Genomic DNA, 22,795 nt, shown 5'->3' on the forward strand with positions numbered 1-22,795 from the left:
TCACACAGATCTTTCACTTGCTTGCTTAGAGTCACACCAAGGTACTTTACATTACTTGTAACTATTGTAAAGGGTGTTATTTCCCAAATTTCTTTCTCAGCCTGTTTGTCTTTTGTATACAGGAAGGGTTACTTATTTATTTTTAGTTCATTTTTTTATCCAGCCAACTTTGCTAAAGGTGTTTATCAGCTAAAGGAGTTCTCTGGTTGAATTTTTGGGGTCACTCATGTATAATATATCATCTGCAAACAGTGAGACTTTGACATCTTCCTTTCCAATTTGTATCTCCTTGATCTCCCTTGGTTGTCTTATTGCTCTAGCTAATACTTCAAGTACTATGTTGAAGAGATATGGAGAGTGTGGGCAGCCTTGCTTTTTCCCTGATTTCAGTGGGATTGATTAAAGTTTCTCTCCATTGAGTTTGATGTTGGCTATAGGCTTGCTGTATATTGTCTTCATTATGTTTAGATATGTGCCTTTTATCCCTGATCTCTTCAAGATTTTAAACATGAATGGGTATTGGATTTTTACAAATGCTTTTCTGGCATCTAAGGAGATGATCATGTGGTTTTTCTGCTTCAGTTTGTGTATATGATCGATTACATTGCTGGATTTCTGTACATTAAACCACTCCTGCATGCCTGGGATGAAGCCTACTTGGTCATGGTGGATGATATCTTTTATGTTTTCTTGGATTCGGATTGTAAGTATTTTGTTGAGTAATTTTGCATCAACATTCATAAGAGATATAGGTCTGAAGTCCTCTTTTTCTGTTGGATCTTTGTGTGATTTATGTAACAAGGTGACTGTGGACTCAAAATGAGTTTGGTAATGTTCCTTCTGTTTCCATTTTGTGAAATGGTTTGAAGAGTATTGGAATTAGTGCTTCTTTGAAGGTCTGGTTGAATTTTGTGCTGAAACCATCTGGCCTTGGCTTTTATTGGATAGGAGGCTTTTGACTTTGAAGTGTATTATTATTTTCTATGTTTAACTCTTTCAACAATAAATGTAAAATATTAAATATAAATTTAAAAATTAAGTACTTATTAGTATTAAAGATTCCTCTTAGGACTGCATCAGCTATATCTCAAAAGGTGTGTGTAATTTTTGGTTTCATATTCATATGATCTTAAGGTGTTCAAGAAGTTCCTCTGTGTTTTCTTCAATGATCCAACTGCATATTTTCAGTATTTATGTGGTTTCTGTTGCCACTTTTCTTAATGATTTCTCATTACTCATTATAATCTGATACACTATATATGATCAGTTTGTTTTCTAGTATTCATTAAATCTTTCTTCGTGACCTATAATGTAAATGATTTTAGAATATGTTCTGTACCATGCTGAGAAAAATGTATATTTGGTGTTTATTTAGTGGATTATTATGAAAATATCAACCCCATAATATTCTATCTTATGTTCTTTCCCTACTTCTCTCCATTCCTTACTAGTCTTCTGTGTACTTTCATGCCTCCCTAAAATTTAACTACTTAATTTATAGTTACATGTTCACATAATATTTAAAAGGATCCTTTTCATTTTTTATAAATATTTTGTATGCTTGTTTGTTTTTGAGATTGGCTCTCTACAGCTTAGGATCGGGTGAAATTTACAGTCTAGACCAGACTATTCTAAAACTTAAAGATCTGCCTGGCATGCTGAATTTTGAGATTAAAAGTATAAATTTTTCATATTCAATTCTAATACATTCCTGCATTGTATTTGTACAGACAAAACTAAAGGTATTTTGGGTGTTTTGATTATTGAGAGTAGAGTTCATGCAGATTACACCAATAGTTAAAATAAATATTCATGATTTGTACAGCCAGTGTTTATCCATTTTTCAAATTTATGGTACAAATGATATTCTCCAGTAGTGGGAAAGGGAAAATAACCCTTCATGATAAGTTTGTTTTCTATGGCACTGAAATTATATTACAATATACACATCAAAGTGTAAGTTTCTCAAAAGATACAGATTACCAAAATGAACACTAGTGATTTCTAATGGTAAGAAAACTATATTAAGAAAGTAATGGTTAAATTAGAATTAAAAGAGGAAAAAAATATAAAAGAAAGCCAATTACAGAGAATTGGGATTTTTTATTTTTTATTTTAGTTTTTTATGAAACTGGTCACTGGGTCTCCTCCAGAGGCTGATAGTCAACTCTGTGAGAGTCCCAGAAGGGGGTCTAAAACTCATTAAAGTCAACTAAGGTTTTATCCAGGATGTTAATTCCTTCCTAGAAGCAGTTAATTACAGGAGAGACACAAAATTCTGTCCCAGATCAAGATCAGTAATTTTCTTTCTGGGCTCCAACTCTGCTTAAGGTAATAATTAAAGATTTTCCTTAGCAAAGAATGATTTATCTCACTGTTTTTATTCTAAGATTATTACTTTAATTTATAACATTTTCAATCTTTAGATTTCTTGCATGTTGTAAAAATCTCAGCATTGGCTTAATTCACATAATGAATATATAATCACAGTCACTAGTATTATTGCATGCATGAAGATTTTATCCATTTAATTAAGTCCAATACATGACAAAAAATTTCCAAAGTAATTTCTGTGGTGATCCAATGATAGTATTACATATTGTCTTTGGATATATATCTTCTTTATTTTCATCATATTTAGAGAATTTAAGTATACTCATGAACCCAATATATACAAATCACCTTCTTTATAATGATAAAACTTGGGTACATAAGTATTAAAAAATTCTCATGGCTGTAGCATAGATTTAGGTTCCTTTGAGATCTTTCATGAAAAATATCGATATCTATGTTCTAAGATTATATTCATAGTTCAAGACACATTCCCTTATTTGTACATTGTGCTCTTATCACCTCACTGTTTTGAACGAACATAAAAAGATAAAAATAACACTTCTTTTGGTTTGAAATAAAATATCTGAAACTGTCTTTTTCTTAATTTAAAAAATATTATTTTTGTATTGTATATATGTGGATGAAGAATATGTATGTATGAGTATAGTCACTTGCAGAGACCAGAAGTCTTCATATCCTTTAAAACAGGAGATATAAATAGTTCTAAGCTAACCATGTGAATGTCTGGAACTGAATTATACTTCTTTGGAATAACAGAAAGCATTCATAACTCCTAAGCTATTTCACTGGCTCAACAATATTTTGTTTGTTTGAGAAAGGCCCTATGTTTTAGAAACTGATAACTTATTCTACTTTTGATGTTCAGAAAATAACTAAAGTTGTTAAGTTAATTATATAAAGAAAAAATTTAACAGTGTTTTGAGATACCATGTATAGTCTACTGTTTGTTTGTTTGTTTGTTTTAGCTTGCTGCTTTTTCAAATTCATTAATTATTTTTAATTTTATTTATTACAAATTACTCATTTTGTGTCCCAAGTGTAGTACCTTCGCTTGTCCCCTTACAGCCCCACTCACTTCTCCTACCATGCTGCTTCAAGTCCACTGATGTGGGGATCCTCCTTCCCTTCCATCTAAACCTAGCCTATCAGGTCTCATCAGTACTGGCTGCATTGTCTTCCTTTGTAAGGCTGCTACTGCCACAGGGGGAGGTGATCAGTGAGCCAGCCACTGAGTTCAGGTCAGAGACAGCCACTGCTTCCCTTACTAGGGACCCAAATGGAGACTAAGCTGCTATAGGTTACATTTATGCAGAGGTTCTAGATTATCTATATGTACAGCATGGTCCTTGGTTGGCATATAAGTCTCATCAAAGACCACAGGCACAAAGATTCCGTTGGTCTACTTGTGGAGCTCCCAATGGCAACAGGTCTTTCTATCTCTCCCTAATTTCATAAGTTTCCCTGCACTCTGCCCAAACCTTGGTTTTGAGTCTCAGCATCTGCTTTGATATCCTGCAGGGAAGAATCTTTCAGAGTCCCCCTGTGTTAGGCTACTGTCCTGTTTCCTGTTTTCTCCTTCTTCAAATGTCCATCCTGTATGTCTTTCTGAGTGAGTACTGAGCATCTTACCCAGGGTCCTCTTTTGTGCTTAGCTTCTTTAGGTGTACAGATTTTATTATGTTTATCCTATATTATATGTCTAATATCCACTTGTAAGTGAGTATATACCATGTGTGTCTTTCTCCTTCTGGGATACCTCACTCAGGATGATCTTTTCTAGTTCTATCCATTTGCCTGCAAATTTCATGATTTCCTTGTTTTTAATTGCTGAGTAGTATTCCATTGTGTAAAAGTACCACAATTTCAGTATCCATTCCTCAGTTGAGGGGCATCTGGGTTGTTTCCATGTTCTGTCTATTACAAATAACACTGCTACAAACATGGTTGAACAACTGTCCTTGTTGTGTACTTAAGCATATTTTGGATATATCCCTAGGAGTGGTATAGCTGGAGCTTGAGGTAACACTATTCCTAATTTTCTGAGAAGGTGCCAGATTGATTTCCAAATTGGTTGTACAAGTTTACATTCCCACCAACAATGGAGGAAGGTTTCCCTTTCTCCACATCCTCTTCAACATATATTATCACTTGAGTTTTTTATCTTAGCCATTCTGATGGGTGTAAGGTGAAATCTCAGGGTCATTTTGATTTGCATTTTCCTGTTGACTAAATATGTTGAGCATTTCTTTAAGTGTTTCACTGCCATTCTATATTCCTCTACAGAGCTCTGTTTAGCTCTGTACCCATTTTTAATTGGATTACCTGTTTGTTGCTTTTTAAGTTTTTGAGTTCTTCACACATTCTGGATATTAGGCCTCTGTCAGATATAGGGTTGGTCAAGATCCTGCCCCAGTCTCTAGGTTGTCATTTTCTTCTGAGGACAGTGTTCTTTGCTTTACAGAAGATTTTCAGTTTCATGAGGTCCCAATTATTGATTGTTGGTCTTAGAGCCTGTGCTGTTGGTGTTCTGTTCAGGAAGTTGTCTCCTGTGCCAATGAGTTCAAGGCTCTTCCCCTCTTTTTCTTCTAACAGATTCAGTGTGTCTGGTTTTATGTTAATGTCTTTGATTCACTTGGACTTTGGATTTGTGTAGGGTGATGAATATGGTTCTATTTGCGTTTTTCTACATGTAGAAATCCAGTTAGACCAGCACCATTTGTTGAAGATGCTGTCTTTATCCATTGTATGGTTTTGGCTTCTTTGTCAAAAATTTATTATCTGTAGGTGTGTGGGTTTATTTCTTGGTAATTTATTCAACTCCATTGAGACACCATTGGGTTTCTATGCCATTACTATGTAGTTTTTTCTTACTGTTGCTCTATACTAGAGCTTGAGATCAAGGATGGAGTTACCTCCAGAAGACCTGATGTTGTACAGGATTGTTTAACAACTCTGGGTTTTTGTTTTTGTTTCTCCATTTGAAGCTGAGAATTTTTCTTTCACGTTCTGTAAAAAATTGTGTTGGTATTTTGATGGGAATTGCATTGAATCTGTAGATTGTGTTTGGCAGAATGGTCATTTTCACGAAGTTGATCCTATGGATCTATTAGCATGGGAGATATTTCCTTCTTCTTATACTTACTTCTTCAATTTCTTTCTTCAGAGACTTGAAGTTTATTTTATTTATTTATTTTTTTAAACAGGTCTTTCACTTGCTTGCTTAGAGTTACACCAAGGTACTTCCTGTTACTAGTGGCTATTGTGAAGAGTTTAGTTTCTATAATTTCTTTCTCAGCCCTTTTTTCTTTCAAATACAGGAGGGTTACTGATTTTTTTTTAGTTAATTTTGAGCCCAGCCACTTTGCTGAAGATGTTTTTCAGTTAAATGAGTTCTCTGGTAGAATTTTTTGGGTCATCCCATTATACTATTATATCCTCTGGAAAGAGTCATACTTTGACTTCTTCCCTTTTGGTTTTTATCTGCTTGATCACTTTTAGTTGTCTTATTTTCTAGGTAGTACTTTAAGTACTATGTTGAAGAGATACTGAGAGCCTTTCCTTATCTCTGACTTCAGTGAGACTGATTTAAATTTCTCTCCAATTATATTGATGTTGGCTATAGGCTTGCTGTATATTGTCTTTACAAGGTTGCGGTAATTGTCTTGTATCCCTGATCTCTTCAATATTTTAAAGATAAATGAATGTTGGATTTGGTCAAACGCTGTTTTTGCCATGTAAGAAGATGATCATGTGATTTTTCTCCTTCAGTTTGTTTATATGGTGGATGACATTAATTTATTTCCATACATTAAAACACTGCTACATGGCTGGGAAGAAACCAACTTAAACATGGTGTATGATCTCTTTTATGTGTTCTTGGATTCAATTTGTGAGTATTTTATTGAGTATTGTTTCAACAATGTTCATAAGAGATAGGTCTGAATTTCTCTTATGTTGGGCCTTTTTGTGGTTTAGGTATCAAGGTGACTGTTGCTTCATAGGATGAGTTTGGTAATATTCCTTCTGTTTCTATTTTGTTGAATATTTTTAAGAGTACTGGAGTTAGTTCTTCTTTGAGGTTCTGGTGAATTTTGCATGAAACCATCTGGCCCTGGGCTTTTTTTTATAAGGGAGACTTTTGATGACTGCTTCTATTTCCTTGGGGGATATAGGACTATTCAATCTATTTACTTGATCTTGATTTAATTTTGGTAAATGGAATCTATCAAGAAAATTGTTCATTTCATTTAGATTTTCCAATTTTTTGACATATAGGTATTTTTAGTGAGACCTAATGATTGTTTGGCTTTCATCAATGTCTGTTGTTATGTCCCCCATTTAATTTCTGATTTTGCTGATTTGGATAGTTTCTCTCTGCCTTTTAGTTTGGCTAAAGAAAGGGTATGGAGGGAAGGTGAGAGAACAGGCCATGATGGGAAGAGAGAAAGGGTAAAGGAGTGCTGAGAGAGAGAGAGAGAGAGAGAGAGAAGCAAAAAGCAAGCTTAAGAGGAGTGAAAGAGAGACCATGTGAAGGGGTCGTCCCTTTAAGGGACAAGGTAACCACGCCTTACAGGTGTGGCCACCTGGCCAGTGACACATGATGACATCATAAGTTGCTGGGTAATCCAGGAGCAGGTTGTGTTACAAAATACTAACAGTGAGGAGTTTCTTTTCAGTTCTAGTCTATTTGGTGTTCTGTAGGCCTTTTGTATGTAAATGGGCCTCTCTTTCTTTAAGTTAGGAATTTTTTTTTCCATGTTTTTCTTGAAAATATTTTCTGGACCTTGGAGCCTGGAATCTTCTTTTTTATCTATTCTTATTATTCTTACACTTTGATTTCTTGGATGCTTGGTGTTTGTAACTTTTCCAAGTTTAGTTTAGATTTGTTTTGTTTTGTTTTGTTTTTTTTGAGAGCTGTATCAGTTTCTGCAAGTGTATCTCCAGTACCTGAGAGTCTCTCCTTCATCTCTTGTATTCTCTTGGTGATGCTTACCTTCTGGTTCCTGATCTTTACTCTAAGTTCTTCAGCTCCAGGTTTTTCTTTTTTCGTTTATAAACATTTTGTTTTAATAGGGAAACAATACATTTGAAATTTTATTTATATGACATTTATCTAATATCTAATTGCTATCAAGTTCTTTTATTACAAAGAAAACAATTGCAATAGTAAGAAATACTCATTTCTTTTTTTTTAATTTTATTTTTTTCTTCTCAGTTACATTTTATTAACTCTGTATCCCAGCCATGTCCCGCCCGATCCCTCATTCCCTCCCAGTCGCTTCCTCCCTCCCTCATCTCCTCCCTGCCCCTTTCCAAGTCCACTGATAGGGGGGGACCTCCTCCCTATTCATCTGATCCTGTTTTATCAGGTATCTTCAGGACTGGCTGCAAAGCCCTCCTCTGTGGCCTAACAGGACTGCTCCTCCCTTCGGGGGTGGGGAGACCAAAGAGCCAATCATTGAGTTCCTGTTAGAAATAGTCCTTGTTCCCCTCACTTTGGGAAACCAATTGGTTACTGAGCTACCACAGGCTACATCTGAGCAGAGGTTCTAGGTTATATTCATACATGGTCCTTGGTTGAATGTCAGTCTCAGAAAAGACCCTGTGCCCAGATATAGTTGGTCCTTGTGGAGCTCCTATCCTTTCCCCATCAGACTAACTCCCCATATTTCTTATGATTCCCTGTATTCTGCCAAAGATTTGGTCATGAATCTTTGCTTTGAAAACACTGCTAGATAGAGTCTTTCAGATGCACTCAGTAGACTCCTGTCATACCTTCAATGCACATCCCATCTGTCTTTCTAAACGAGGATTGATCACCTTACCCTATGTCTGCTCTCTTGATTATCTTTTTTAGGTGTATAGATTTCATTATGTTTATCATATCTTATAGGTCCATATAAGTGAGTATATACTGTGTTTGTCTTTCTCCTTCTGGGATATTTCACTCAGAATGATCTTTTCTAAATCCCACCATTTGCCTGCAAATTTCATGATTTCCTCCTTTTTGATTGCTGAGTAGTATTCCATTGTGTAAAAATGCCACAATTTTTGTACCCATTCCACCGTTGATGGACATCTGGATTGTTTCCAGGTTCTGGTTATTACAAATAAAGCTGCTATACACATGGTTGCGCAAGTAACATATGAAGGTAGACCTATCAGAATCACACCAGATTTCTCAACAGAAACTTTGAAAGCCAGAAGGGCCTGGACAGAAATCATACAGTCTTTTAGGAACCACAGATTCCAACCCAGACTACGATACCCAGCAAAACTTTCAATCAACATAGACGGAGAATTCAAAATATTCCAAGACAAAACCAAATTTAAACAATATCTACATAGTAACCCAGCTCTACAGAAGTTACTAGAAGGGAAACTCTAAACCAAAGAAAACAACAAAATTGTGATGTCCTCTTGGTGGATTTTTCCTTTGATGAGAATATAGTGGCCCTCCTTATCTTTTTTGATTAACTTGGGTTGAAAGTATATTTTATTAGATATTAGGATGGCTACTCCAGCTTGTTTTCTGGAACCATTTGCTTGAAAAACATTTTTCCAGCCCTTTACTCTGAGGTAGTGTTTATCTTTGTTGCATAGGTGTGTTTCTTGGATGCAACAGAATGATGGATCCTATTTCCACAACCATTCTGTTAGTCTGTGTCTTTTTATTGTGGAGTTGAGTCCGTTGATGTTGATAGAAACTAGTGACCAAAAATTGTTACTTACTTTAGATGTGGGGTTGGTGGTGTCATTGAGTTTCATTGCTTGTATTCTTTTGGTTTTTTGTTGTGTAGTTATCTATTTCCTCTGTTTCCTTAGATGTGGTTGTTTCCTTTGGTTTAGAGTTTCCCTTCTAGTAACTTCTGTAGAGCTGGGTTACTATGTATATATTTTTTAAATTTGTTTTTTTCTTGGAATATTTTGAATTCTCCGTCTATGTTGATTGAAAATTTTGCTGGGTATAGTAGTCTGGGTTGGAGTCAGTGGTCCCTTAAGGACTGTATGATTTCTGTCCAAGCCCTTCTGGCTTTAATATTTTCTGTTGAGAAATCTGGTGTGATTCTGATAGGTCTACCTTCATATGTTACTTGACCTTTTTCCCTTGCTGCTTTTAGAATTTTTTTTTCTTTTTTCTGTAGGTTTAGTGTTTTGACTATGATGTGATCTGAAGAATTTCTTTTCTGGTCTAGTCTACTTGGTGTTCTGTAGGCCTCTTAGATGTTTATGGCCATCTCCTTCTTTAAGTTGGGAAAGTTTTCTTCTATAATTTTCTTGAAAATATTTTCCAGACCTTTGAGCCTGATGTCTTCTTTTTCTTCTACTCCTATTATTCTTAGGTTTTGTCTTTTCATGGTTTTCTTGATTTCTTGGATGTTTTGTTTTTGGAACTTTTCTGACTTCATTTTTTCTTTGAGAGACGTGTCAATTTCCGCAAGTGTATCTTCGGCTCCTGAGATTCTTTCTTCCATCTCTTGTATTCTGTTGGTGATGCTTACCTTTGTAGTTCCTGATCTGTTCTCTATGTTCTCCAGCTCCTGGTTTTTCTCTATTTGTGTTTTCTTTATTGATTCTAATTCTGTTTTTATGTCTTGCACCATTTCCTTCATCTGTTTGAATGTGGAGTCCTGCTTTTTAATGACAGCTTCTATTTTTTTGTCTGTTTCCTCTCTATGTATCAATAATTGTGCCTCTACTTCTTTGGCTATAATTGCCTGTATTTCTATGAGAGCTTTGTTTATTTCTTCTTTATTTGCCTTGATTTGTGTGGACATTTCTTTCAGAGCTTTGTGCATTTCTTCTTTGTTTGCCTCAGTTTTCATGGTCATTTCTCTGAGAGCTCAATTTGTTTCTTCTTGGTTTGTCTCGATTTCTTTGGCTTTTTCTCTGAGGGCTTTGTTCATTTAATCTTTATGGGACTCTAATAGCTGGAGAAATATAGTTTTGAGGTAGTTTTCTTGTATATCTAGTGAATTGAAGTGTCCATTGTTTTGTGTGTTTGCTGGTGAGGTCATTATGTCCTGATTTTTGTTGGGAGTGTTCTTATGTCTGCCTCTAGCCATCTGGTTATTTATAATCCTCACTGTTTGTTCCTCTGGTTATTTATAATCCTCACTGTTTGTTCCTCGAGATTGTAGTTCGGGCTATGATCCTCTCTTTCTGTTTTCTGGACTGTTTTTTCAGGATGATGAGAGAGGTTCACTGGTTTGGGAGTGTGCACTGTGGTTTCAGTTTTGCCTAAGTAATGAATGTGACGCTGGCGCTATTTGCTTGTGCTTTTAGTGGGCGCAGTGTGCATGTGCAGATTCTCTGACTATTGCAGTGGCCTGCAACCACTATTACGCAGTTCTGTCTGAGATCCGGGGATTGTTTGTCTGGATTACAGTGGTGGACCTTCAGGGTAGAGGCTTCAACGTTGGGGTCACTATCCCAAGAATCCCTATGATGCCCACACTAGGGGTGTGGGTGGCAGGGATCTCTGGTTGCTTCTGTGGAGAGGCCCTGGGTCTGGGGCAAACTCTCCCTAGAAGGCTCACTCACTCTCTTGCAGGATCAGTTGGAATGCACAGGGGTTCCCCTTGCTCACTACTCTCTCATTTGGTCCTGTTGCAGAGAGTGCATGGGTAGGCTAACAGTCAGCTCTGTGACACTGTGGCCGCAGGACTGGGCGTCCACCTTTCCTGTGTGCTGCCTCTCTGTCCTTTCCCTCTGCCTGGAGGGGTTATGTTGACTGGTCCCGGGGTGGTATGGGAAAGAGTTAGGTTGAGTGTTCTCAATCCCAGATCCCGGGCCCAGATCTCTCTGCCAGATGCAGCCTGGCAGAAGAACCTATGTTTGCTGATCCCAAGAGAGTACCAGGTAAGGTTGAGTGTCCTCAGATCCAGAGCTTGGGGTTCTCTGCTAGGGACTGCTGGGTGAGCTGGAGAGAGGGTGCTGAGTCCTTGGCAGGCTGCCTCTCTGTCCTTCCCCTCTGCCCTTCCCCTCTGCTAGGGCAACCTTATGGAGGTGTTCTCAGGGGAGTGCCAGAAGGGGTTGGGGCTTCTAGGTCCGATCCTGAGCAGGGGTTTCTCTGCCAGGGGTCGGGGGGGGGGTGCATTGCCGGTGATAGAACATGCTGCTAGACCTTATTGTGCTGGACCCAGGAGAATCTCAGGACGTGTAGAATGACCACAGTCCCAGATCCTGATCTGTAGTTTTTTTGCTAGGAGCAGCCGTCAGCACTGGAGTTCTGGCACTGTGAAGCTGCTGTGCGCCTCTTTATCCTTCAGCTCCTCTATGGCAGGGTTATGGCAGCGTTTGGGGGAGTGCCGGAAAGATTGGGTTTTCTCAGCCCCGATCTCGGGTTGGAGTACAGACAATGTGGTCTGTGGCAGATTCTGCTGGCCGCCTCCTGCCTCCTCCCAAGAGGGAGTAGGGATTTTGAGCTGGGCACAGAGTTGCTCTCTGTGCACAGCGGGAGCTCAGTTGTGATGGTGGCGGGTACCTGTGGTCCGAGAGACCTTCCAGGGAAAGACTGGGTGCCTGGTGATCAGTCTCACAACTTTGTTTCCTGGTGGGGTTTCCTTGCGACTGGGACTCCCAGTCTCAGGCAGCCTTGTGCCCACCAATCAGCCTGGGAAAGTGATCTGGACATGCAGGCTTGCGGCTCCAGCCTGGAGACCCAAAGCCTGCGTTAGCTGGGTTCTCTTCCGGATTCTGGCTGGGCAGCTGAAAGTGGACCGGACAGATTCCCATGGTGTGGGAGCCTCCCCTCACCTGGGAAACAGGATCACTGCAGTTTTAGGGCACAGAGTTCAGTCTCCTGGTTGCTACACGGAGTGTGTTGTCCAGCTTCTCAGACACAGTGTTCTCCTGGTGCTGCCATCTTGCCCCCCCCAGGTTTTTCTTTTTCTTTTTTTTTTTAATTATTTTTTTTTATATTAGTTACAGTTTATTTACTTTGTATCCCAGTTGTAGCCTCCTTCCTCATTTTCTCACAATCCAACCTTCCTTCCCTGCCCCTCTCTAAGTTCACTGATAGGGGAGGTTCTTCTCCCCTTCTATCTGACCCTAGCTTATCAGGTCTCTTCAGGACTGGCTGCAATGTCCTTTTCCTCTGTGGCCTAGCAAGACTGCTCCTCCCTCAGTGGGAGGGGTTGGTCAAAGAGCCAGCCATTGAATTCATGTCAGAAATAGTCCCTGTTCCCCATACGAGGGAACCCACTTGGATAATGAGCTGCCATGGGCTACATCTGAGCAAGGTTTCCACGGTATATTCATGCATCGTCCTTGGTTGGAGAAACAGTCTCACAAAAGACCCCTGTACACAGATATGTTTGGTGCTTGTGGAGCTCCTGTCCTTTCCAGTTCATACTAACTCCCCAAGTTTTTCTTTTTTTGTGTTTTCTGTATTGATTTTAAATTTGTTTTCATGTCTAGCACCATTTCCTTCATCTGTCTTAATGTGGATTCCTTTCTTTCCCTGATTGCTCATACATTTTGTTTCCTCTCTATGCCTCAATTTGTGCCTCTACATGTGCCTCTGTTTGTTTGTCTGTATTTGCCTGTATTTATTTGAGAGCTTTGTTCATTTCCTCTTTGTGTGTCTATAATAACTTGTTACACATGAATTTGTGATCATTTTCCTTTGTTTCCAATGAATTAAAATATCCATTGATTTTTGGGGATGATTGTTAATCCATGATGTTTTTATTTTTGTTGGATGTGCTGTTATGCTGATCTTTAGCCATCTGCTCATCTTTAACTTTCTGTGTTTGTTCCTGGAGTCTGTGTTTCAGACTGGTTATGTCTGTCTCTAGTGTCTGGCCTATTCTTCAGGAAGATGAGAGAGGACCAGTTAGAGTGTAGATGATGTTTCAGCTGTAGCTAAAGGTGGAATGTTGAAGTTACATGTGTGCAGTTGAGGGCTTGTGAATGGAACTGTGCCTTGAAAGACATTGTGCTAGAGAGTATAGATGCATAGAAGGGTGGAACTTATGTGCAGAAGGTGGTGTTGGCACTGTTCCTGGGCACAATGTAGATATGCAGGTACCCCGAATAACTCAATATCCTACAGGCCTGTTTTCCTGGTACTCAGATCTGCCTGGCTCCAGGAATTTTTTGCCTGGACTCCACTGGTATACCCACAGAATAGGGGCTTCAATATTGAGAATGCTCTCCCAAGGATCCCTATTTTGCCCACAGTAGGCATGTAGGTGGGAGGTATTCAATGCCTGGCTGCTAGCATAGAGTGACCCAGGATCTGGGGCTCTGCACACACTCAGTTAAAGTTGCATTCACTTGCTTGCAGGTGTAATCAGAAAGCACAGGGGTCCCACCTGTTCTCTACCCTCAGATTTAGGCCCACAAGAGCAAATGAGCATGTAGGAGATCCATCAGCTCTGTGGTGTCCACTCTGTCCACCAGGCAGGAAGAGTGGTACTTAGAGAGGTTGCCTTGCTGTCTCAGTCATGAAGCATGCAGGATCCTGCATGGGCAGCTGCCTGTGCCTTTTCAGTGACCAAGCAAGGATGATCCTGCTTGCGCTGCAGACCTGGGAGGCCCATACTACCACCACCCCTGCAGTCTCAGTCACAGAGCAGGGAGGGTCATGTTTGGGTGCAACCACTTCTGCCTTGCTGTGCAGCGAAGCTTGTGCTTTTGGCAAGGAGAAGTGCAGAGACTTCGAATATTCTGCACTCTAAGTCCCTGGAGATGTTCTCTGGTATCCTGGATCTAAACTGTCCCACTTCACAGGTTGTCCCCTCTCACCCAGGAAGCCTCAATGTTGATGATCTGTCTTCTGAAGCCCCTCCAGTCACCAATTTCAGAGTTTCAGATCTTGTGTCCCACAGATACGGTACACTCTGGTCTCCACCATTTTGGAATCCTATTTTGTAGTTTTCAATGTTTGTAGTTTCAAATGTTGCATTTTTATAAAATTTTATTTATTTATTATGATTTATTCATTTTGTATCCCCAACACATCCCCCTCCCTTGTCTCCTCCCATTCCCACCCACACACCTTCTTCTCTCCTAATGCCCTTTCCCTAGTTCCCTAATAGAGGAGGACCTCCTCCACTTCTATCTGACCCTAGCTTATCATGTTCATCAATGCTGGCTGCATCATCTTCTTCTGTGTCCTGGCAAGGCTGCACCCCCTAGGGAGAGGTGATCAAAGAGCCTGTCACTGAGTTCATGTCAGAGACAGCCCATATACCTTTTACTAGGGTACCCACTTGGAAACTGAGTAGCCTATGGGTTTTCTCTGAACAGTGGGTCTAAGTCCTCTCCATGCATGGTCTGTGGTTGGAGTATTGATCTCTGCAAGTCCCCCTGGGCCCAGGAATTTGGATTCTGTTGTTCTCCTTGTGGAGTTCTTGTCCTCTCCAGGTCTTTCTATCTCCCTCTTCCTCCATAAGGTTTCTGGCATTTTCTTAGTGATGTACATTCCTACAAATTGTATTCTGTGTACCTTGTAAATGCTTTTGTTAATTTTCAGAATTTTATTACTGATATATAGAAAATTGATAAGTTTTGTGAGTTGATTTAATAATCTGGAATATTGTTAAATGGACTAATTCATTAGCAAACATGTTGTTTTACTAGATTATGATTTTTGAACAAGAGATTATATCTCTATATATGATTGATTTATTTCTTTATATATATGTTTGTTGCTTCATTTACTTAATTTTTTATATAGATGTTGTTTGGTTTACTATTTCAGATTTAAGTATTGAACTTTGAGTTTTGCAAACGTAAAAAAATCCTCAGGTATGAAATGAGTAGTTTTTAAATAATAAATCACTGAAAAATATTAGTATGAAGCACATTTATTGGTCTCTAAAATGGTTATAAATTAGAATAATTAAATGTTATTATATGTTTATTGATACCTATGACATTTTATATGTTTACAATTAGGTCTATAAATTTGGTGGTTATTTATAGGATAATATACCACCAGTAAACAGATTTATTCACAATAAAACTACAAGTAGTATGAGATTCTGCCAGTACATCATTGATATTAAGAACTAATTGCTTTGAAAAGTTAAGATGTGTTTTGAGGAGAATATCTATAACAAACTATTATTGTCATCAAAGATTTAAAAATTCTAAAAATATAGTTAAAGTAGAGTACAGAATATAAAATATAAGCATTTAATGCATGCATTTTTTTAGATAATAGTTGAAGGAATCATGTAGTCTATTAGTTTTGATAATTTTTTTTGCAAATATATAATCAAGCACACATGCTTGACTATGCTAGGTTAAATGATTATCCAAGATCTTCAGCAGCTTTAATATTTCATTGTCTAGGAACTTGGGGAAAATTCAAGAAGTACCTCAAATATCCTTAATTTTACTTCTTCAGTAGAGTAGATTTTGTACAGGAATTTTGTCCTGGCCATTATTAAATATTAAATTGTGATAATGGCTTCATGTACTTGTGAGGCTTGTTAGAAAGGAAAGGTATCCATGTTATCTGGTTTTCCAATTAGGAGTAGTGATATAAAAAGAGTAAACACATATCTGGTAATCACAATGACTTACAATTTAGTCACAATAATAAAGAAATTCCTTATTCTCTGCTTATCCTTATAGAAAAATTAAAATATGTTTTTTAAATTTAAAAGTTGTATGTTGTGCGTTCATTTTTTTCAAAGCAGATGCTGAGACTTCTGGCCAACTATTGGGCAGAGTGCATGGAATCTTAATGAAGAAGTGGGAAACAGTAAGATCTGGAGAGGACAGGAACTCTACAAGAAAAGCAACAGAACCAGAAAATTTAAACACAGGGGTCTTCCCAGAGACTCATATTCCAACCAAGTACCACGCATGGAGATAACCTAGAACCCCTGCACAGATGTAGCCCATGGCAGTTCAAGTCTCCAAGTGGGTTCCTTAGTAATGGGAAGAGGGACTGCCTCTGACATAAAGTAATTGGCCTGCTCTTTGATCACCTCCCCCTGAGGGGGGAGCAGCCTTACCAGACCACAGAAGATGACAATCCAGCCACTCTTAATGAGATTTGATAGACTAATATCAGAAGGAAGGAGAGGAGGACCTCCACTATCAGAGGACTTGGGGAGGGACATGACTGAAGAAGGGGGAGGCAAGGTGGGGTTAGGGGTTAGAAGGGGAGGAGGGAGAGGTTTATGGGGGGATACAAATTGAATAAAGTGTAATTAATAAAAGTTAAAAAATTAAAACCTGTAATAATTTTACTAAAACTTAAATATAGATTATTAAATAGTCACTCAGTTTTCAGCGTATTTAGTTAAACAATAATTCTCTTCCAGATTTTCAGAAATGTAAAAATAACACAGTATGACATGCTTACATTTGCCACAGTGTTTTTGCTGAAAATCTGCCTTACCAGAGTGTCATAACAACAGAAATGTTAAATAAAACAAAATGAACTTTTTTTTTCCACCAAATGGAGAAAAACACACAGAGAATGTTTTTTTTCTTTTTCTTTTTCTGGATATGAATTACAGGAATTGTTCTGCAGAAGATGAGTTCCAAAATTAAGTGATTGGAGACATTTCAAAATTCTTCAAAACACTGTAACTTTTCCACTAAATCTGAAGTTTTTGGCATTTTATGATGCCAAACTTTCATCAATAATTTTATGTTAGTGCAAACATTAAGACCTTGTTTTTTTTGTTGTTGTTGTTTTTGTTTTTTTTTTTAAATCACAGAACAGGGAATATTAACAGATTTTTAATTAGCAATTGCAGCTCAAATTCAGTACTACTCAGTGATTTCTCTTGTAAATGACAATCTTTAAGCTTTTCAGAGAACATAATGAAGGCAAAACATATTATTCTTTAAATATGAAGTTTAAATTTTCATCACATAATTTGATATGACAGTTTATCCTGCAGTACGTCTTATGAAGCAAGTAAATTAACAAGCTTTAAAAAAATAAATCCTAATGGCCTGTTTGCTTCTGCTAGTGCCCTAATGTATTTTATAGCACAGCATGCAGTAATTATACTCTCAGATGAGAACACTCTGAGGAAAAAAATAATAATACATGCACATAGTTTATGATGTGGAAATGCTTAAGGATTCATTACTGGAAAATACTTTATATCAGAAATAAAATTAAAGTGGTTGTCCTACTTAGTTTTTGTTTGTTTGTGCTTTTGTCAACTTGAAAGAAACCTCTACATATGTTGGAGAAGAGAATCTGAATAGGAAAAATGTCCCCAACAGATTTGCAAGTAGGGAAGTCTGTAAGGCTTTTCTTTTAAATATGAATTATGTTGAAGGGCCTTGCATACTGTGAGTGGTGCCATCCCTGAATAGGCAGCCCTGCACTTTATGAGAAAGCCAGCTGAGCAAGTCATGAACATCAGGCCATTAAGCAATCCTTCTCGATGGCCTTTGCTGAAGTTCCTGCCTCCAAGTTCCTACCTTGTGTTCTATTCTTGACAGTATTCAGAGCATGGTCTGAGAGCTGTTACTTGAAATAGACCTTTTCATCCCTAAGGTACTTCCAGTCATTTTATTTGATCACATCAACAGAAACCTCAACAGAGAATGGTTTAACATTCTGAGTTTTATTTTGTTGCCTAAGAGTCATCACAACTGGGAGATCATTTGGTCTCCATGTTCTTTTATTCCTGAAAACTTGGTTTTCTATGTTAACAAAGGAAGAGACACATCTACATTCATACCATTACCTATATGGGGGTGGTTGGAAAGTAGGTGTATGTGGGCATAGGGTTAGGGTGTGCTCCAGCACATTTGTAATGATCAGAGAAAAAACATTTGGATATTTTGTTCTCTCATTCCTAACTATATTTCTTAGAGGTAGGCTCCTTCATTAAAACGAGCTAGGCTAAGGGCCAGTCAACCACAGCAATTATCCAGTTTTTACCTCCTGTAGTAGTATAGCTACAGGAACTTTTCTGAATATGTCCATCTTTTTATATGGGTACTAAGATCTAAACTCAGATCTTTGTGCTTGTGTATCAAGTACTCTAACACAGTGAGTCTTTCCCTCTGCTTACATTCATATTTTAAGGCCGTTGTAAATACATGGCCAATTAATTTTTAATGGTTTCCTTCAATTTAGTAAACCTAAGAATTCTAGTCAGAAGATGTTCATGAAGATATAGCAGATAAGGTAAAAAGGAAAATACTTGAAGAAGCATGAGAACAAAGGACTGAATCATCCAAGAACTGCTTAATCAGTTCCTAAATAAATAAGCATTAATTCCAATATTGTGATTATTTGATTTTGAGTCAAGTACTCAGCTGACAGAGTATATTGATTACAATTCCACTAGTCTATTAACAAAAATATAAAGGTGTTTTATGCCAAGTTTATCATGTAGAAATTCTTAAGGAAAATACTTTCTATCAGACATAAAATTAAAGTGGTTTTCCTAGTTGGTATTTGCTTCTTTGTTTTTGCTTTTGTCAACTTGAAAGAAATCTATACACATGTTGGAGAAGAGGATTGGAATAGGAAAACTGTCCCCATCATATTGGCATCTAGGGAAGTCTGTAAGCCTTTTTGTTGTTGTTGCTTTTGGTTTTTTAAATTTATTTATTGTTTTATTAATTACAGTATATTCACTTTGTTTCTGAGCCATATCCCCCTCCCTAGTTTCCTCCCAATCCTACCCTTCCTCTCTCATCTCCTCCCATGCCCCTCCTCAAGTCCTCTGATAGGGGAGGTCCTCCTCCCTTTCCATCTGACCCTAGTCTATCAGTTCTCATCAGGACTGGCTGCATTGTCTTCTTCTTTGGCCTGGTAAGGCTACACCCCCCCCCCCCAGAGGAATGTGATCAAAGAGCAGGTCACTGAGTTAATGTCAGAGACAGTCCCTGTTCCAATTGCTAGGAAACCCGCTTGGACACTGAGCTGACACCAGCTGCATCTGTATATGGATTCTAGATTATCTCCATGAATGGTTCTTGGTTGGATTATCAGTCTCAGAAAGAACCCCTGTGCCCAGATTTTCTTTCTCTCCTTGTGGAGCTCTAGTCACCTCCAGATCTTTCTATCTCCTTTCTTTCATAAGATACCCTGCACTCTGCCCACAGTTTTTCTGAGTCTCAGCCTCTGCTTTGATACCCTGCTGGGTAGTGTCTTTCAGAGTCCCTCTGTGTTAGGCTTCAGTCCTGTTCCTTGTTTTCTTCCTCTTCTGTTGGCCATCCCAGTTGCCTTTTTGAATGAAGATTGAACATCTTAACCAGGGTCTACCTTCTTTCTTAGCTTCTTTAGGTGTACAGATTTTAGTATGTTTATTGCCTACTATGAGTGGTGCTGTCCCTGAGCAGATAGAGCTGCCTTCCTACATAGTGAGAATTAAGACAAGATAAGATACAATATCCAACAGACAATGAATAAAAATATCTATATTTAATATGTGAAAAAATGGTCATTTTATTACTTATTTTAGTAAACAATCCATTTGTGATTAGTAATAGTCTATGATGGTTAATATTAGTGAAAACTAAGCAGAGTGATAAATAAGGCAAATGTCATTGATGTCCAAGCCATTTAAAATGAACTATAATAAAATGTTCATATTACTGCTTATTGATTATTTTGAAATGAACACAAAAACACATGGATTATTAGAGTTTAGCAGTCTATCATTTTTCCCAACCACAGAAGACTTCTTCTAAGGTTCAAACTCTGAGCCAAATTTTTCAAAAGTGATATACATGATATACCCCAATAACACATCCAACTTAGCATACTTTTTTGCAAACAAGTAATATCCATATCTGAGGCCATACCACCTTGAAGGTCATCTTATCTAGACTGATCTTGGACTGAATATAGAGTTGGATTTGTTGAGTATTTTGATAGTAGAGACTTTCACAATATACCCTTAAGAAATAATTGTTCATCCTTAGGTAAACTTAAACTTTTTCTCGTGTACCTTTCTTTCCCAAAATTCATCTTCTGCTCTCTATAACTCTTAGTGCTATGGGGAGTTGAGCATTCAACTCAAATATTCACCAAAGTCCAGGATTTCAGTATAGTAGCAAAAATCCAACAAATCTATAATTCATCATGTGGCCTCTGGTGATCCTGTCTTACTCTGACCTCCAGACAACCTTGTCAATCTCATTGCAGGAGCAAATAATGTTGCCATCCCATGAGTGCTCCTTTATTTAGTAGCTGTTTCAGGTTTGGTAGAAATCATATGCACCTACCTGTCATTCACATCTTTGGTGAACTCTTATTTAAGCTTTAAAGTCTCACAAACATAGCATTTTCATTCTTTGTCAAACTTATCCCTAAGAGATCCAGCCATAAGTAAATCTTTCCACATTCACTTTTGAGTGGCCTAGATTAGTAAGAAGTTGCTTACAGGAACATGGAAGAATCAAAATATCTACATCATAAAAAGTTATGCCCCAGAAAGTGTTACTAACTACAAAAGCTGCATCACTGAGGTCTCACTCTCAGTCAACCTTTTATAAACTATATAGTTCAACAACTCTCAAGACCACATCCAGAAGGGAAGATGTGGCTAGAATCTGAGGTGAAGGTCTGGTGATGCTAACTACCAGCCTGTAAAAAGATGAGAAACAAGTCCATTACCAAAGAGCTAGATCTTTGTATGTTGTCTTTCTTGCTTTGTTGCCATGATTTGGGATCAACATACACTGCAGTCTACCACCGCAATATCTAGTCTCTGGTGGGGATGATCTTGTTATAGCCAGAGTAAATAACAATAGTATAATATCCACAAATTGGGGGGAGGTCATTTACATTTTCTTACCAAAAAAGTAGTAACTCTTATTTATTGAACAGTTATTGAAATGTCCACTTTAGGAATATTTTTAAATATTTTCTCATTTAACTTTATGCCAATGATACTTTACAGATGGAGCAATTTCAAAATACAATTTTCAGTTCTTTATGGTATTACAGTTTGGTCTTGTATTAGTTAAGATTTGTAAAGTAGCAGAATTTATAGAATGAATCTCTCTATATACAAAAGAGTATTTAGAAGAATGACTAATAGGCTCTAGTCCTGCTAATTTAACAATGGATGCCTATCAATGGAATGTCCAGAAAACAAGTACTTGTTTAATCCACAAGGCTTGATGTCTCAGATGGTCTTCAGTATATTCTAGTATACCAAAGAAGTAGGCTGTAATGTCAGTGAAGGAATCAACTTACTACTGAGAGCAAGAGCAAACAAGTAAATAGAGAGACATTCCTTCTTTCATGTCTTTTATATATATGGTCAATAAAATGTGTGGTGAAGATTAAAGATGGATCTTCCCACCTCAAATCAACAGGATTAGAAGTGGGTCTTCCAACTTAAAATTACTTAATTAAAAAGGGGAAAAAAATTCTCACAGGTGTGCCCAGTCCTTTGGGCTTTATTTAATTCCCAATGTGGTCAAGTTTACAGCTACAAATAGACATTACAGGCTTACAATCTATGAGGATAATCAGTCACTATGATAATAAACAAGGTACTGTAAGAGAGTAAATGAATTTACCTTTTATACCAGAGAAGGAAGAATTTATCCAGTACTCTGCAAGAACGCAGCAGGCTAGGAAGTAATAAAAGTACCACCTTGAACAGAGAGCAATGGTATTCCAGGGCCTTAATTTGAGAGGTAGAGGGTTAGAGTATTTCCTGACATATAACTCACAGCATTCAAAGGGCAGCATTTCACATGTGGTCAATGTACAGTTCTGGGTAGTTAGCATTAGTAACTCTGTGCTTTGTAATTTAAAATTGTTCAATCTTTCTCTCATGCAAACTGGAACCATGAAAATAAGTCTCATGTCAGTAAGGACAGTCCTTGTCAATCTATCAAGACATGGGATACCTAAAAGCACTAGTTTCGATAAAGCATTGTAATCCTAGCAGTGTAGGACTCTTGAATGATGCTGGTGTTTTCAGAGTCACCAACAATGTATCAATGTCACTAACTCTTATTGACTAAAAAGACATCAAATAGGATTAAAAACATCATCGTTTATTAAGCAATACACATGTATTGCCTTCAACATTCAGAGTGGCTATTCATTTTATAGGACTACTTTCATTCTACTTTTTTGTCATATAATGACTATAACATTCATATACACATGTATTATTCATGGTTCAGGACATGTAAGAGTACATAATTTAAAATTAAACCTATGCATTAGCTTAAGTTGTCAGTATTGATTATATGGGGCATCCAAAACACGTACTGTTGTTTATTATATTGTTCTATTAAAGGTAGGTCAAACAAACAGGTTGAGTACACTGTAGGGTATCAATCTAAATTCTTTTTTTTTTTTTCAATGCAGTTTATTCAGGAACATTGAACAATCCTCGGACCCCGGGGAAAGCCAGCCCACAGCTTAAATAGCCTCTGGGTAGCCAACCCAGGCGTGCCACGGGGGCAATGCAGATAGGTCCACATACATGGAAGCAAGCCAGATTCTCGGCCTTAGCCA

The sequence above is a fragment of the Meriones unguiculatus genome, chromosome X (genome assembly GCF_030254825.1).
Source record: "Meriones unguiculatus strain TT.TT164.6M chromosome X, Bangor_MerUng_6.1, whole genome shotgun sequence".
Taxonomy (NCBI): Eukaryota; Metazoa; Chordata; class Mammalia; order Rodentia; family Muridae; genus Meriones; species Meriones unguiculatus.